This window comes from Equus asinus, chromosome X (assembly GCF_041296235.1).
Source record: "Equus asinus isolate D_3611 breed Donkey chromosome X, EquAss-T2T_v2, whole genome shotgun sequence".
Taxonomy (NCBI): domain Eukaryota; kingdom Metazoa; phylum Chordata; class Mammalia; order Perissodactyla; family Equidae; genus Equus; species Equus asinus.
Genome location: NC_091820.1, coordinates 111,305,293 through 111,322,203, shown reverse-complemented (window position 1 = coordinate 111,322,203; position 16,911 = coordinate 111,305,293). Strand labels below are relative to the sequence as shown.

At 41.1% G+C, this 16,911-nt stretch overlaps 1 protein-coding gene across 1 annotated transcript in view; it reads left to right on the top strand.

Moving 5' to 3' along the window:
- The first annotated feature begins 7,978 nt into the window (after window positions 1–7,978).
- LOC139042734 (rhox homeobox family member 2-like) overlaps window positions 7,979–16,911 on the top strand; it is a 30,665-nt gene continuing 21,732 nt past the window's right edge. The window contains exon 1 of the mRNA XM_070502699.1: window positions 7,979–8,376. The gene's annotated coding sequence lies outside the window, so the exon portion shown is untranslated. The remainder of the gene's footprint in view (window positions 8,377–16,911) is intronic.

Below are 16,911 nucleotides of genomic sequence, written 5' to 3'. Positions count from 1 at the left end.
TGATGTCATTTAAGTTACAGCCCAGTTTCTGAGGAATTGAGAGCCCACTGTCCTTACCTTACAAGTCCTTGCAAAGCTGAAAGTGCATCTCTACAGGCAGGTCAGATTCAACCCATTCCCTTTCACCAATCCCAAAACCTTCCCTATTTGCCTCAAAAGGCTTATAACCTCTCCCAGAACTCTTTAGACCATCCCCAGTTCCTAAGACTGAAGGAAAATTTTAAATGGCAATTACCCTGAAACTCCTTTGAAAAAAAGGGAAACTCGCCTTTTTTTCTCTCTGTCCATTAAAGTTGTAAATTTTACCACGTCTTTAAAATGTAAACACCCCAAAAGATAACAGCCCACGGTTGCCTGAGACTAAACCTGGCTAGCTCAATCAATGAAGCCCAAGGTTTAAGGAAAAAAACCGAGGGAAAATGTTTTGTTTTAAATGCAGGCTACCAGAGAGGCTCTTTTGCTGCAAATCTAACTCACACCCTCCTTGTCTAAGGCAAATATAAATCTTAAAAGTCTTCCCCACAAATATTTAAAGATAAAAAACTTGGGGCCGGCCCAGTGGCAAAGTGGTTAAGTTCGCGTGCTCCGCTTCAGCAGCCCGGGGTTCTCAGGTTTGGATCCTGGGTGCAGACACAGCACCGCTCGTCAAGCCAAGCTGTGGCGAGATCCCACATAAAAAGAGGGAGATTGGCACAGAATGTTAGCTCAGAGACAATCTTCCTCAAGCAAAAAGAAGAAGATTGACAACAGATGTTAGCTCGGGGCCAGTCTTCCTCACAAAAAACAAAAAGACAAAAAAACAAAAGACGTTTAAGCAGGTAATCTTAACTTGTTCCATCTGCTAGAGACATAATTATTTATAAATTAGTGAGTTTTGTATTGTACCTGATTCATGGCTGAAATTTTTTTTTTAAAGATTTTATCTTTTTTTCTTTTTCTCCCCAAAGCCCCCCGGTACATAGTTGTATATTCTTTGTTGTGGATCCTTCTAGCTGTGGCATGTGGGACGCCGCCTCAGCATGGTTTGATGAGCAGTGCCATGTCCGCGCCCAGCTCAGGATTCGAACCAACGAAACCCTGGGCCGCCTGCAGCGGAGCGCGTGAACTTAACCACTCGGCCACACGGCCAGCCCCTCTCTCTTTCTAACAGGGACAGAAAATCTAATTTTAATTTTAGACTAGTTTACTTTTGATATTAAAACTTATTTACTCAATTAAATTCATTCCAATCTTAGCCAGCCCTGGCCACACATAAAATCCCTTTCCAACTTTTTTTTTTTATAAACCTTCTATAACATTTTTATGTGCATTTTAGTTTATCCCTTGTTCTTTTATCATTATTATTATTCAGAAATAACCAGCTTTATTCTGGGACAAAATTATTCTTTTCTCAACAAAAATGCAGCTCCATTCCTCACACCTTTTTTTTTTTTTACCAGAAACATACAACTTATTTTCTTTGTGTACAGAGGTTTTTCTTTATTATTTATAGTAGCTTTAATTACATATATTAATTAGAATTATTAACCCTTAGAAACTTTAATTTCTAGTGAAAACTAAGAAGTAAGCAGTTGCTTCTTGACCAGTGAGAATATTCTCCTTGGTCTCCACCATATGGAAGGGGCATTTACCAGAGTGCACATTGGTGGCCAGTCAAATAGCCTGGGGTTCCGAGCTATCTCTCTGTCTGGCTGTGCCAAGCTCTCAGGAGAGTTTGTCATAAAGGGCCCAGTCCATAAGGGCCTTTGTCGTCTCAACCTTCGTTGCCTGATAGTGCTGGAAAAATCCCATTCCAGTAGCACCTGCCTGGTGTCACAGATTAGCAGGTCTCCGACTGGAGGCGTCCCACACTTTCGTGGGAGATCGGAGACGCTATTTTCACTACACCATCCTTACCGCCTGTGCAACGAAGGTCTTTCCTTTCTCTGACTAGTTCTGGGAGTGAACTTTTGGGTCATGGGGGCTGCATCATCTGCGCCCTCTCCAGGGACGCCTCTTGTGTCCATGGTAAAGACTTATTCTGAGCCTGGAAAGTTACCTCTGGGTCTTTCCTTAAAAAGGCTTATTGGGTTGAGTTACTGTTGGAATAAATATACAACTGGAGATCCTACTTGTCAAAGGCCAGACAACAGATCTTTTGAAGTGGAAAAACTTCTATATTTGAAAAATATTTTAGAGAGCTCTCATAACAAGCAGCTGCCTTATTTGTATTTGTGGGAAGATCAAATTGAAAAGAAAACCCCCCAAAATATAATGGCTAGCCTTAAGGAATCTCTTAATAAATTGAAAGAACAGAAGTCAGACTTAGAGCAAAGATTAATAAGCAAATGCAGGGGCCGGCCGGTGGCACAGTGGTTAAGTTCGCATGTTCCGCTTCGGCGGCCTGGGGTTCCCTGGTTCAGATCCTGGGAGTGGACATGGCACTGCTTGGCAAGCCATGCTGTGGTGGGCGTCCCACATATGAAGTGAAGGAGGATGGTTGCGGATGTTGGCTCGGGGCCAGTCTTCCTCAGCAAAAAAGAGGAAGACTGGTGGCAGACGATAGCTCAGGGCTAATCTTCCTCAAAAAAAAAAAAGAGCAAATTCAATGAAAATTCCCCTTCTCTTCATTCCTATGCTCCCCTGTATCCCCAGCTCCCTGTCCCTGATTCCCCAGAAGATCTTTTGGATCTCTGGGACCCTGGTTCAAACCCTCTCCCCCCAGGACTTAGCTCCTCAGCCAGTTCCCTTAGATCCTAGAATGCCGACTTCTCCAAAGGGCTTTCAGCTGCCTGTTTTAACTTGTCTCTCTAGAAGACTTACAGGGGGCACTCAGGCCTGACCTCCAAGTGAGAGGCATACAGGTTACTTGTGTAAATGCTGAAAGCCAGGAAGTGAATTTAGTAGAGGTGGCCAGGAAAAGCAGAAAGGTTCGCTTTGCTGTCCCTTACAACTCCTCCTGCTTTCCAGGGCTCTGTCATCAGGCTGTGCCAGCTTCAGGGGTTTCTATGCAGTGTCCATTGCGGATGTATCCTGGACCTCCTCCGCAGAGAATTCATGTCCCCTGGACAGCAGCCGATCTATTGAACTATAAAACTCTCCTGCCTCCATTGTCAGAAGATCCTACTAAGTTTAGAGAGGAATTAGAAAGATTAGTGGCGGGGCGGCCCGGTGGCGCAGCGGTTAAGTGCGCTCGTTCCGCTTCTCGTTGGCCCGGGGTTCGGTTTGGATCCCGGGTGCAGACATGCACTGTTTGGCAAAAAGCCATGCTGTGGTAGGCGTTCCACACATAAAGTAGAGGAAGATGGGCACGGATGTTAGCTCAGGGCCAGTCTTCCTCAGAAAAAAGAGGAGGATTGGCAGATGTTAGCTCAGGGTTAATCTTCCTCAAAAAAAAAAAAGAAAGAAAGATTAGTGGCTATTCATAACCCCACCCACAGACATCTTGACTGGCTGCTAAGGGGCGTTCTTCCAGCCCATGATTACACTGTAGTTATCAGACAGGCCAGACGACTCCCTGGAGAAAACACCCCTCAAGGCGGCTGGGGGGGGGGGTGGTGGTGGAGGGGGGGTGGGGGGGGTAGGGATTGATGGCCAGACCCTCTCCCAGGAGCCTGCAAATGACCAGGAAGTGGTGCAACTAGAGGCTGATATTCAAGGTTTAATAGGAGCAATTTTAGAGGCGTTTTCTCCCAAAGTTAATTGGTCAAAAATTGAATTATGCCCTCAGAAAAAAGGGGAATATCCAGAAGCCTTTGTTGAGCATTTTACACAAACTTTTCAAAGCCAGACTGCATTAAACCCGGAAGCCCCAGAACACAGGAATCTCCTAATTTCTGCTTTAGCTGGAAACTTTCTTCCTGAGACATACAAGAAAGATTCAAAATAGTGTGGTTGGTGGGTCAGGGCAACCATTACATGTAATAATGGTAGCTGCTACACAATTCTTTGAAAATAGCAGGAGAGTAAAAGAAAAAGAGAATTAAAGACAACTCTTCTCGCTTTACAAATGGAATCTTTTGAGAAGCAAAAAGGCAGCTCTGAAAGTAAACTAAAGCCCGCTCAGAGGCCTCCCTATTGACCTCCAGACAGTTGCAGGTATTGCAAGAAAGCAGGCCATTGGGAAAGAGAATGTCCTGCTCTTAAGAGAAGGGAAAGTTTAAAAATTATCCTTGCTTGGCCCCAGAACCCCCAGAAGGCTTGTTTTTCTCCTCCTCAGGGGCATTTCTCCCTAAAATGATGGGGTCAGCTGATCCTCAGTCGCACCCCTGAGCCTACCATTAAACTTAAAATAGACGATCAGGAACTGGATTTTTTAGTTGATGCTGGTGTGACTTTCTCTACTATCTGTTGGAAGGATTTATCTCTACCTGTCACCTCTGGTTCTATTCAAGCTGTTGGAGTCTCTGGGCAGCCTATTTCCCTGCCCATATCTCAGCCCACTCCAGTATCTTTAGGCCCCCTTAACACTCATCATGCTTTTCTGCTCTCTGACTGTTCACCAGCAAACCTCTTTGGCAGAGATTTTTTTAATGTAAATTTAATGCCACTATAAATTGTAATAAAAAGGTGTTTTTGTCTCCTTGCCCTCTGACCAAACCCCGAGTCTCCTACTTTCCTTGCTAGAAACTCGTCCTGATTTAAATTCTTCTGAAGAGGATGGATCTTTAAAAGATGTCCCAATTAGTCTCTGGGCTACACATGCAAATGAGGTAGGATTGTTGCTTAGTGCAGAACCCGTGCACATTACTTGGAAAAAGCATAAACCATTTCTATCAGTAGCCCAATACCAGCTCTCCAGAGATGCAGAGTGAGGAACTGAACCCATAATAGACTCCCTTCTGCAACAGGGTGTACTAGTTTTTACTTCCTCACCCTGTAACACGCTAATCTTGCCAGTAAAAAAAGAAGGCAAGTTTGACTCAAATGGGAACCAAATCTATAGATTTGTACAAGACCTCAGAGCCGTAAACTCTTTTGTAATTCCTCAGCATCCTGTAGTCCCTAATCAGATTGTCATCCTAACGTCAATTCCTGCGGATGCAGCCTGGTTGACCTCTGCTCAGCTTTCTTTTCAATCCCATTGCACCCTGACTCACAGTTTCTTTTCGCATTTACATTTAAAGGGAGACAATTAACACGGACTTGCATACCTCAGGGATATTGTGAGTCCCTCTCGATATTTTCCCAAGTCCTTAAAGCTGACTTGGATTCTGTAGCCTTTACTCAAGGCTCCACTCTTGTTCAATATGCGGATGACCTTCGACTCTGTAATCAAACTGAGCAGGGAGCCCTTACAGACCCCTCATTCTCCTGAAGGCACTCGCTGAACGAGGCCATAAAGCTTCCAGATCTAAACTTCAGTGGGTGCGAGCTACTGTTACCTACCTAGGGCATGAGATCTCAAGACACTCAAAAGCTCACTCCCAAACGCCTTGAGTCAATTTTGTCCATCCCTCTCCCCAAAAAGAAAACACAGTTACATAAATTTCTAGGGGCAGCTGGTTACTGCGGCCGATGGATTCGTAATTTTGCAGCCCTTGCTAAACCTCTCTGTATGCTCTTCTCCCAGATATCACTCCAGAGCCTATTTCCCGGCCATCAGAGGCATTAACCTCCTTTGAAGCCTTAAAATTAGCTTTGTCCACACCTCCGGTTCTCAGCTTACCTAATTTTGACAAACCTTTTCACCACTACGGTCATGAAAATAATGGAGTTGCTGCAGCCATTCTAGGACAATCTTTTGCCTCTCAAGTATGACCTAGAGCATATTTCTCATGCCAACCAGACCCTGTGGCATCAGGTATACCCCCAAGCTTACGTGTGGTGGCCACAGCTGCCACCTTGATTGACAAAGCCAGTATTTTAGCATTAGGCTGTCCCATTCACCTCTATATTCCCCACGCTGTGTCTGCTATTTTGCAAGTACATAAGACCCAACACTTCTCTACAGGCAACACACCACGTATGAGCAGGCTCTTTTAACCAACACTTCCATCTTACATCTTTGTAACATTTTAAATCCAGCTACTTTTCTGCCCCTCCCTGATGATGGAGAGCCCCACTCCATCCCACATGATTGCCTTGCAACTACAGAAATGGTCTCAATGGTCTCAAAGCCACGAGAGGATCTCTCGGACATCTCTTTAGACAATGTAGACTTGCTTCTGTTTTGTGATGATTTCTGTAAGCGAAATTTCCAGGGAAACATAACCGGTTATGCCATAGTTTCCCCACATGAAACGCTTGAAGCTTATTCTCTGCCCACTGTAAAATCAGCCCAAGCTGCTGAACTCATAGCTCTTACTAGAGCTTGCACATTAGCAAAAGGAAAAACTGCCGCTATTTACACAGACTCCAGATATGCTTTTGGAGTCTGCCATGCTGTTGGCACAATTTGGAAATCCCGTGGATTCTTAACTTCTGCAGGAACTCCTATTGCTAATGGATGCTTAATAGCAGCCTTATTACGAGCTATTCACCTCCCTTGTAAAATTGCCATTGTTCACCGTTCAGCCCATACTAAGGAGAGTGATGCCATATCTTTAGGAAATGACAGGGCTGACAGAGCTGCTAAACAGGCAGCTCACAACGGACCCCCTTATCCTTCTTCCACCCAATTTTTAAACCTGCCTTTAATCCCTGACTGATATTATTAACTATTAGCAGATGCCCCACAATCTGAAAAAGACAATTGGATACAAAAGGGTGCCAAACAATTATCAGATGGATTATATATTGGGCCAAATGGACTTCCAGTAGCTCCTTTTCTTTTGACTTTTTGGCTTGCACTTATCTCCCACCAAATGGGACATACATGCAAACAGGGGGTAGTTAATGAACTAAAAGACAATTGGTTTTGCCCTGGCATCCATAACATTTCTGGCCAAATTATTACCCAGTGCATTACTTGCAAATCTCACCAAGTTTCTGGGAGAAACCAGCATACCGCAGGAAGTCCTCCCAGGCTCACAGTGCCCTTTGCGGCACTCCAAATGGACTTTATAAATTTGCCCCCAGCTTTAGGCTACTCTCTTGTTTGATTATCATCTGCATGTTCAGTGGATGGACTGAATGCTATCTGACTAGACATACGGATGCCACAGCAGTGGTAAAGAAATTAGTAACTGAAGTTATTCCTCGTTTTGGCATTCCTATATGGATTGAATCAGACCAAGGAACTCATTTTACAGTGGAGATAAACCACTTGCTTGCAAAAACTCTGGGGTACTCCTTAAAATTTCATACCCCATATCACCCCCAGTCACCAGGGCAAGTGGAATGTAAAAATCTAGACATAAAAAGGACTTTAGGAAATGCCTATCAAGAAACTGGACTTAAACGGTCAGAAGCTCTGCCCTTGGCCCTTATAAAGATTCAAAATACTCCAAATAGGAGACGTGGATTGGCTTCTTTTGAAATAGTTTTTGGATGCCCAATGCCTACTGGCACCTCTAAACCTTCCATTCCTGGATTAAGTGAATATTATGGGAACTTAAGTAAACAATTTATGCTATGAGTAGCTATACACAGAAATTAGCTAGCATACTTGAAGCATATCGTCAACAGGTAAAAGAGGCGTGGCCTCCACCTTCTGACAAGCCTTGCCGTCCCTTTTGACCAGGAGGTTGGGTGTACATCAAGGTCTTTAGAAGAAAAAGTGCGCTGTCACCTCGCTGGCAAGGACCTTATGACGTCCTACTGACCACATACACTGCTATCAAAATAAAGGAAAAATCTTCCTGGATCCATGAAAGCCACACCAAAATAGACCCAGAACGTCATTCTCAAGACAACTGGGAGACAGTCCCCACAGGCGACCTTAAATTAAAGATTTCCAGGGCAAATTCCCAGGCCCCAGAAGCAGCCAACATCACGAAGTAGACAGCTTTTCCCAAGATGACAGCTTTTCCCAAGATCACGGATCAAGAAACCTCGCTTTCACCTATTTTCTCCCCCTTGCATTTAAAAGCTCCCTACACACACACGCGCGCACACACACACACACACACACACACACACAAACTATTAGCAAATATATAGTCTTTCAATCATTTATCAGAAAGCTGACTGGAGAGTGCTGGTCTCTATCTATCCTACTTCCCCCCATAAGTCTCCACTATGGGCTCTTTTCCAACCTGTGTCTTGCTTTTACTAACCCCCTCTTTTTCAACTGGTCGAGCAAAGACCAAACACCCCTTTATGCCAATTTATCAAGCCTCGGCCACACTAACTAATCAATCTGACTGTTGGTTATGTCAACAGCTAGACAGCACAAAATAACCTGAACTGGTCTTTGTTCCTGCTGAAGTGGACACCGGTGGACTAAGTATGGAAGATGGATGAACGACAGGGTGTGGTATCCACGACAAGGACAACTTCACTCTGGCTCTTCTGGTGAGTCACTTGGGCCCCAGAAAGACTCTATAGAAGCTCCAGGACTCTCCCTTACCCAGATAAAGACAATATGTGAAAGTTTTTCCCTCTGTGTTGAAAGTAAACATGACACTGGACCTTTCCTGGGTGACATACCAGGACAATATTGTAATCAAACTCTGTGGTTCGATTCCACAGGTGGCATCTTCAAACCTCTAAGGGGAGTTATAAGTGACTGTAACACTGCTCCCTTTGGCATAAACATCTGCCAAATCACCAAATGCTCTGGATGGCTTATGAGCCACGCATGTACAACTTGGGGAATTGCAGCTGCCCGCATGGTTAAGTTGCTCAGTGCCACAAACTATATATGGGTGGATCAAAACTCTGGACTCACTTGGTCAGGTGACTGGACCAGGCTTTATAGTTGCTGAAATCAGACTGCAGGCCTCTTGTACCAGCTATTCCGCAATCTGTTCTGTTCTCACAGATTGACAGGAGCGCATGGAAAATGGAGATGCTTAGGCACTAACAGTACCAGTGGCATAGGTCATGGAATACTCCAGGCCGTGGGAACTACAGATTCAGTTCTAACCTTGTCTATAAACCACACTGGTCTTTTTATTTTATGTGGCAACAAAGTATATAAAGGATTCCCACCTAATTGATCAGGATGCTGTGGACTTGGATACCTGGCCCCTTCTGTCACCAAATACTCCACCCTAAACGCCGGCCACATTGCAAACCTGGGTTCCTTTGTTCATAAGATTGTGCCACATAAACGTGCCAGTCTGGAAATCATGGAGAATCTGCTTGTGTATCACAACTCCAAGTTCTTTTTAGCATTGAGAGTCTTATTCCCCAGCTTTGGAGATTATGAATTGGAAAAGGCGATCTTAAATCTCTCCACGGTAATGGAACAAGAGTTCAACACCACCATGTGAGCTTTGAAAATACTCCAGTCAGAGATGAACAGCCTAGCCTCTGTGGTACTCCAAAATCGACGTGCTCTGGATACACTGACTGCCCAGCAAGGAGGAGCCTGTGCGATCATCGGTGAAAAATGTTGCTTTTATGTGAATCAAACTGTGCAAGTGGTATCTAACTTACATCTATTAAAAGAAATGATCAACATTTTCCATCTGATAAATGCAGCTCACACATTTTATTGGACTGACTTATTTCCAGGATTGAGGAACTGGTTTAACGGAGTGTGGGGAAATGTGCTATGGTTTGTTCTTTTCTGCTTGTTTATCCTCATTCTAATCTATGTGCTTTTCTCTCTTTGAAGATTTCTTACCACTCGGCTACTAACTCGATTTTTATCTCCACAATCACCAGCTCAGCTTGTAATGTGTGAAACTTCCAGGAACTTCTTTGGAACTTTGATAGGGATTGCATTGAATCTGTAGATTGCTTTAGGAAGTATGGACATTTTAACTATGTTAATTCTCCCAATCCAAGAGCATGGAATATCTTTCCATTTCTTTGTGTCCTCTTCAATGTATTATAGTGTTCAGTGCACGGGTTTTCACCTCTTTGCTTAAATTTATTCCTAGGTATTTCATTCTTTTTGCCGCAGTTGTAAATGGGACTGTATTCTTAATTTCTCTTTCTTCTACTTCGTTGTTAGTGTGTAGAAACACAACTGATTTTTGTATGTTGATTTTGTATGCTGCAACTTCACCATATTCATTTCTTATTTCTAAAAGTCTTTTGGTGGATTCTTTAGGGTTTTCTATATATAAAATCATGTCATGTGCAAATAGTGACAGTTTCACTTCTCCCTTTCCAATTTGGATGCCTTTTACTTCTTTTTCTTGCATGATTCCTCTGGCTAGGACTTCCAATTACTACATTAAATGAGTGATGAAAGTGGGCATCCTTGTCTGGTTCCTGTTCTAAGAGGGATAGCTTTCAGTTTTTCTCTATTGAGTATGATATCAGCTGTGGGTTTGTCATATATGGACTTTATTACGTTGAGATACTTTCCTCCTATACTCATTTTATTCAGAGTTGTTATCAAAAACAGATGTTAGATCTTGTCAAATGCTTTCTCTGCATCTATTGAGATGATCATGCGACTTTTATTCTTCATTTTGTTAATGTGGTGTATCACATTGATTGATTTGCAGATGTTGAACTATTCCTGCATCCCTGGAATGAATCCCACTTGAGCATGGTGTATGATATTTTTCATGTATTGTTATATTCGATTTGCTAGTATTTTGTTGACGATTTTTGCATCAGGTTCAACAGTGGCCTGTAATTTTATGTTTTTGTGTTTTCCTTGTCTGGTTTTGGTATCAGGGTAATGAGAACGAGTTAGGAAGCTTCCCCTCCTCTTGAAGTTTTCGGAAGAGTTTGAGAAGGATAGGTATTGAGTCTTCTTTGAATGCTCAGAGGAATTCACCAGGGAAGCCGTTTGGTCCTGGACTTTTCATTTTTGGGAGGTTTTTGATTACTGTTTTGCTCTCCTTACTGGTGATTGTTCTATTCAGATTCTCTGTTTCTTCTTGATTCACTTTTGGGAGGTTGTGTGATTCTAAGAATTTATGCATTTCTTCTAGATTATCTAATTTGTTGGCATATAGCTTTTCATAGTATTCTCTTATAATCTTTTGTTTTTCTGAGGTGTCCATTGTAATTTCTCCTCTTTCACTTCTGGTTTTATTTATTTGAGCCTTCTCTCTTTTTTTCTTGGTGAGTGTAGCTAAAGGTTTGTCAGTTTTGTTTATCTTTTCAAAGAACCAGCTCTTCATTTCATTGATTTTTTTCTATTGATTTTTTTAGTCTCTATTTCATTTATTTCTGCTCTGATTTTTATCATTTCCTCTGTACTACTGATTTTGGGCTTTATTTATTCTTCTTTTTCCAGTTCCTTTAGGTGCACTGTTAGATTGTTTGAGGTTTTTCTCGTTTGTTGAGGTAGGCCTGTACTGCTATAAATTTCCCTCTTAGAATCGTTTTTGCTGTATCCCATAAATTTTGGCATGTCATATTTTCATTTGTCTCCAGATATTTTTTATTTCTCCTTTGATTTCTTCATTGACCCAGTCATTGTTCAGTAGCATTTTGTTTAATCTCCGCATATTTATTGCATTTCTGACTTTCTTCCTGTAGTTGATTTCTAGTTTTATACTGTTGTGGTCAGAAAAGATGCTTGGTATTATTTTAATCTTCTTCAATTTATTGAGACTTGTTTTGTGGCCTAATATGTGATCTATCCTGGAGAATATTCCATTTGCGTTTGAAAAGAATGCGCATTTGTGGGTTTTTGGGCGGATTCTTCTGTATATATCTACTAAGTCCATCTGGTCTAAGGTATCATTTAAGGGCAGTGTTTCCTTATTGATCTGCTGTTTGGATGCTCTGTCCATTGGTGTAAGTGGAGTGTTAAAGTTCCCTACTATTATTGTGTTACTGTTTATTTCTCCTTTTATGTTTGTTAATAAGTGCTTTATATATTTAGGTGCTCCTATGTTGCGTGGATAAATATTTACAAGTGTTATATCCTCTTGTTGGATTGTTCCCTTTATCTTTATGTAGTGCCCTTCTTTGTCTCTTGTTACAGTTTTTGTTTTAAAGTCTATTTTGTCTGATATAAGTATTGCTACTCCAGCGTTCTTTTCTTTCTCATTTGCATGGAGTATCTTTTTCCAACCCTTCACTTTCAGTTTGTGAGTGTCTTTAGGTCTGAAATGGGTTTCTTGTATGCAGCATATATATGGGTCTTTTTTTTACCCAGTTGGCCAGCCTATGCCTTTTGATTGGAGCATTTAGTCCACTGACATTTAAAGTAGCTGTTGATAAGAATGTACTTATTGCCATTTTGTTACTTTTTTCTGTATGTTTAAGTAGTTCTCTGTTCCTTTCTTCTTCTCTTGGTTTTCCCTTGTGGTTTGATGGCTTTCTTTAGTATTATGTTTGGGTTCCTTTCTCTTAATTATTTCTGTATTTATCATAGGTTTCTGCTTTGTGATTACCATGAGGTTCATAGATAATAACCTGTGTATAGAGAAATCTATATTAAGTTGATGGTCTCTTAAGTTGGGCCTCTTTCTACAAGCTCTACTCTTTGAGTCCCCTTCTCCCACATTTTATGTTTTTGATATCATATCTTACTTCTTTTTTGTGCATATGTATCCATTACCCTCTTATCATGGAAGTAGATGATTTTAGTACTTTTGTCTTTTGACCCTCATCTTAGCTTCATACATGGTTGATCTGCTACTTTTACTCTATACTTGCCTTTACCAGTGATTTTATTGCTTTTTTAGTTAATTTTCTTATCCCTATTTGCGATTTTTCTTTTTTTAGTCAGGAAGATTGGCCCGGAGCTAACATCCATTGCCAATCTTCCTCTTCTTGCTTGAAGGAAGATTGTTGCTGAGCTAACATCTGTGCCAATCCTCCTCTATTTTATGTGGGATGCCACCACAACGTGGTCTAAGGAACAGTGCTAGGTCCATGCCTGGGATCCAAACCTGCAAACCCAGGGCTGCCAAAGCGGAGTGTGTGAACTTATCCACTATGGCCAATGTTCCAGCCCCTGTGGTCTTTCTTTTCAAGTTAAATTAGTCCCTTTAGCGTTTCTTGTAAGGCTAGTTTCTTGGTGATAAGCTCCTTTAGTTTTTGCTTGTCTGAAAAACTCTCTCTCCTTCCATTCTGAATGATAAACTTGCTCGGTAGAATATTCTTGGCTGTAGGTTTGTTCCTTTCAGCACTTTAACTACACCATGCCACTTGCTTCTAGCCTGTAAGATTTCTGCTTTGAAGTCAGCTGATAGCCTTATGGGCTTTCCTTTGTATGTAACTTGTTGCCTTTTTCTTGCAGCTTTTAGGATTCTCTCTTTATCTTTAATTCTTGGAGGTCCAGCACCTCCACCTTCAGATGTATGGCTGCGAGGGTCTCTCAGATGTCTTTTGTGTTGTGTGAATGTGCTCTGTTGGTATATGAATGTACTTTTCATTGCATCATAGCGGGAGAGTCTGAGGGGAGGGCTCACTCCACCATGATGCTGATGTCGCTCCTCTCTGTGTCTGTTTTTGTGCCAGTAGAATGCTGTTTTGATTACTATAGTTTTGTAGTAAATTTTGAAATCAGGGATTGTGATACCTCCAGCTTTGTTCTTTTTTCCCAGGATTCCTTTCACTATTCAGGATCTTTATTGTTCCATATAACTTTTACATTCTTTGTTCTATTTCTTTGAAAAATGTCATTGGAACTTTGATAGGGATTGCATTGAAACTGTCACTATTTGCAGATGACATCATTTTATATCTAGAAAACCCAAAAGAATCCACCAAAAGACTTTGAGAAATAATAAATGAATATAGTAAAGTTCCAGGCTACAAAATCAATTTGCAAAAATCAGTTGCGTTTCTATACAATAACAATGAAATAGCAGAAAGAGAAATTAAGAATACAATCCCATTTACAATTGCACCAAAAAGAATAAGACACCTTGGAATAAATTTTGCCAAACAGGTGAAAGACCTGTACATTGAAAACTATAAAACATTGTTGAAAGAAATTGAAGAGGACACAAACTAATGGAAAAATATTCTAGCTCTTGGATTGGAAGAATTTAAAAGTCATTGTATTGTGCTTTTTCTTTTTGATAATTTTCTTATCCCAATATGTGATCTTTATTTATTTATTTATTTTTGGTGAGGAAGATTGGCCCTGAGCTAACATCTGTTGCCAATCTTCCTCTTTTTGCTTCAAGAAAATTGTTGCTGAGCTAACATCTATGCTAGTCCTCCTCTATTTTATGTGGGATGCCACCACAGCGTGGCCTAAGGAGCAGTGCTTGGTCTGTGCTCAGGATCCAGAACTGTGAACCCTGGACCGCTGAAGCAGGGTGCATGAACTTGTCCACTACACCACCATTCCAGCCCCTGTGCTCTTTCCTTTTCCCGTTAAATTAGTCCCTTTAGCATATCTCGTAAGGTTAGTTTCTTGGTGATAAACTCCTTCAGTTTTTCCTTGTCTGGAACACTCTCTCTCTCCTTCCATTCTGAATGATAAACTTGCTAGGTAGAGTATGCTTGGCAGTAGACTTTTTCCTTTCAGCACTTTAAATATATCGTGCCACTCCCTTCTAGCCTGTAAAGTTTCTGCTGTGAAGTCAGCTGACAGCCTTATAGGGTTTTCTTTGTATGTAACTTGTTGCCTTTCTCTTGCAGCTTTTAGGATTCTCTATCTTTAATTCTATTTTTACTTGAGTTCATAATAGTTCACATCATTGTGAAATTTCAGTTGTACATTATCTCTTGTCTGTCACCACACAAGTGCTCCCCTTCACCCCCTGTGCCCACCTCCTGCCCCCTTCCCCCCAGTAACAACTGAGCTTTTTCCTTCGTCCATGTGCTTGTTTATATTCCACATAGGAGTGAAATCACCTGGTGTGTGTTTTTCTCAGTCTGGCTTATTTTGCTTAGCATAGGTCCCTCTAGGTCCATCCATGTTGTTGCAAATGGGATTAAATTTTCCCCTTTTTATGACTGAGTAGTATTCCATTGTATATATATATATACCACATCTTCTTTATCCAATCATCGGTCAATGGGCACTTGGATTGTTTCCATGTCTTGGCTATTGTGAATAGGGCTGCAATGATCATAGGGGTACATCTGTTACTTTGGATTGTTGCTTTCAAGTTCTTTGGATAAATACCCAGTAGTGGGATGGCTGGATCGGATGGTAGTTCTATTTTTAGTTTTTTGAGGAATCTCCATACTGTTTTCCATAGTGGCTGCACCAGTTTGCATTCCCACCAGCAGTGTATGAGGGTTCCTTTTTCTCCACAACCTCTCCAACATTAGCTATTTTTTGTTTTGTTTATTTTAGCCATTCTAACGGGTGTAAGGTGATATCTTAGTGGAGTTTTGATTTGCATTTCCCTGATGATCAGTGATGATGAGCATCTTTTCATGTGCCTCTTGGCCATCTATATATCGTCTTTGGAGAAATATCTGTTCATGTCCCCTGCCCAATTTTTGATCGGGTTGTTTGAGTTTTTGTTGTTGAGTTGTGTGAGTTCTTTATATATTATGGAGATTAACCTTTTGTCAGATATATGATTTGCAAATATTTTTTCCCCATTGGTGGCTTGTTTTTTTGTTTCAATCTTGTTTTCCCTTGTGGAAGCTCTTTAGTCTGATGAAGTCCCATTTCTTTATTCTTTCCATCGTTTCCCTTGTCTGAGAAGACATGGTGTCTGAAAAGATCCTTTTAAGACGGATGTCAAAGAGTGTACTGCCTATATTTTCTTCTAGAAGTCTTGTGGTTTCAGGTCTTACCTTTAAGTCTTTGATCCATTTTGAGTTTATTTTTGTGAATGACATAAAAGAATGGTCGATTATCATTCTTTTGCATGTGGCTGTCCAGTTTTCCCAACACCATTTATTGAAGAGACTGTCTTTTCTCCATTGTATGTTCTTGGCACCATTGCTGAAGATTGTCCGTATACGTGCGGTTTCATTTCTGGGCTTTCAGTTCTGTTCCATTGATCTATGTGTCTGTTTTTGTGCCAGTACCATGCTGATTTGATCACTATGGCTTTGTCATACATTTTGAAGCCAGAGATTGTGATGCCTCCAGCTCTTTGTTTCATTGATCCTTTCTAGCGCTTTTTTTTGTTTCAATAGCATTGATTTCTGCTCTGATTTTTATTATTTCTCTCCTACTGACTTTTGGCTTTGTTTGTTATTCTTTTTCTAATTCAATTAGGTGTAGTTTGAGATTGCTTATTTGGGATTTTTCTTGTTTGTTAAGCTGAGCCTGTATTGCGATGAATTCCCCTCTTAATACAGCTTTTGCTGCATCCCATATGAGTTACTATGGTATGATTTCATTTTTATTTGTCTCCAGGTATTTTTTGATTTCTCCTTTAATTTCTTCAATCATCCATTGCTTGTTCAATAGCATGATTTTTAGTCTCCACATCTTCCTCCCTTTCTCAGCATTTCTCTTGTAGTTAATTTCTAGCTTTATAGCATTGTGATCGGGAAAATGCTTGTTATTATTTCAATCTTCTTGAATTTATTGAGGCTTGCCTTGTTTCCCAACATATGGTCTATGCTTGAGAATGTTCCATGTGCACTTGCGAAGAATGCGTATTCTGCTGTCTTTGGATGGAGGGTTCTATCTATGTCTATTAAGTCCATCTGGTTTAGTTTTTCCACTGTTTCCTTGTTGGTTATCTGTCTGTATGATCTATCCATTGATATGAGTGGAGTGTTGAGGTCCCCTACTATTATTGTGTTATTATGAACATCTTCATTTAGGTTTGTTAATAGTTGCTTTATGTACTTTAGTGCTCCTGTGTTTGGTGCATAGATATTTATAAGCATTATTTCTTCTTGAGAGAGTGTCCCTTTGATCATTATATACTGCCTCTCTTTGTCTCTCTTTACCTGTTTTATCTTGCAGTCTACTGTGTCTGATATAAGTCTTGCGACACCTGCTTTCTTTTGTTTGCCGTTAGCTTGGAGTATCATCTTCCATCCCTTCACTCTGAGCCTGTGTTTGTCATTGGAGCTGAGATG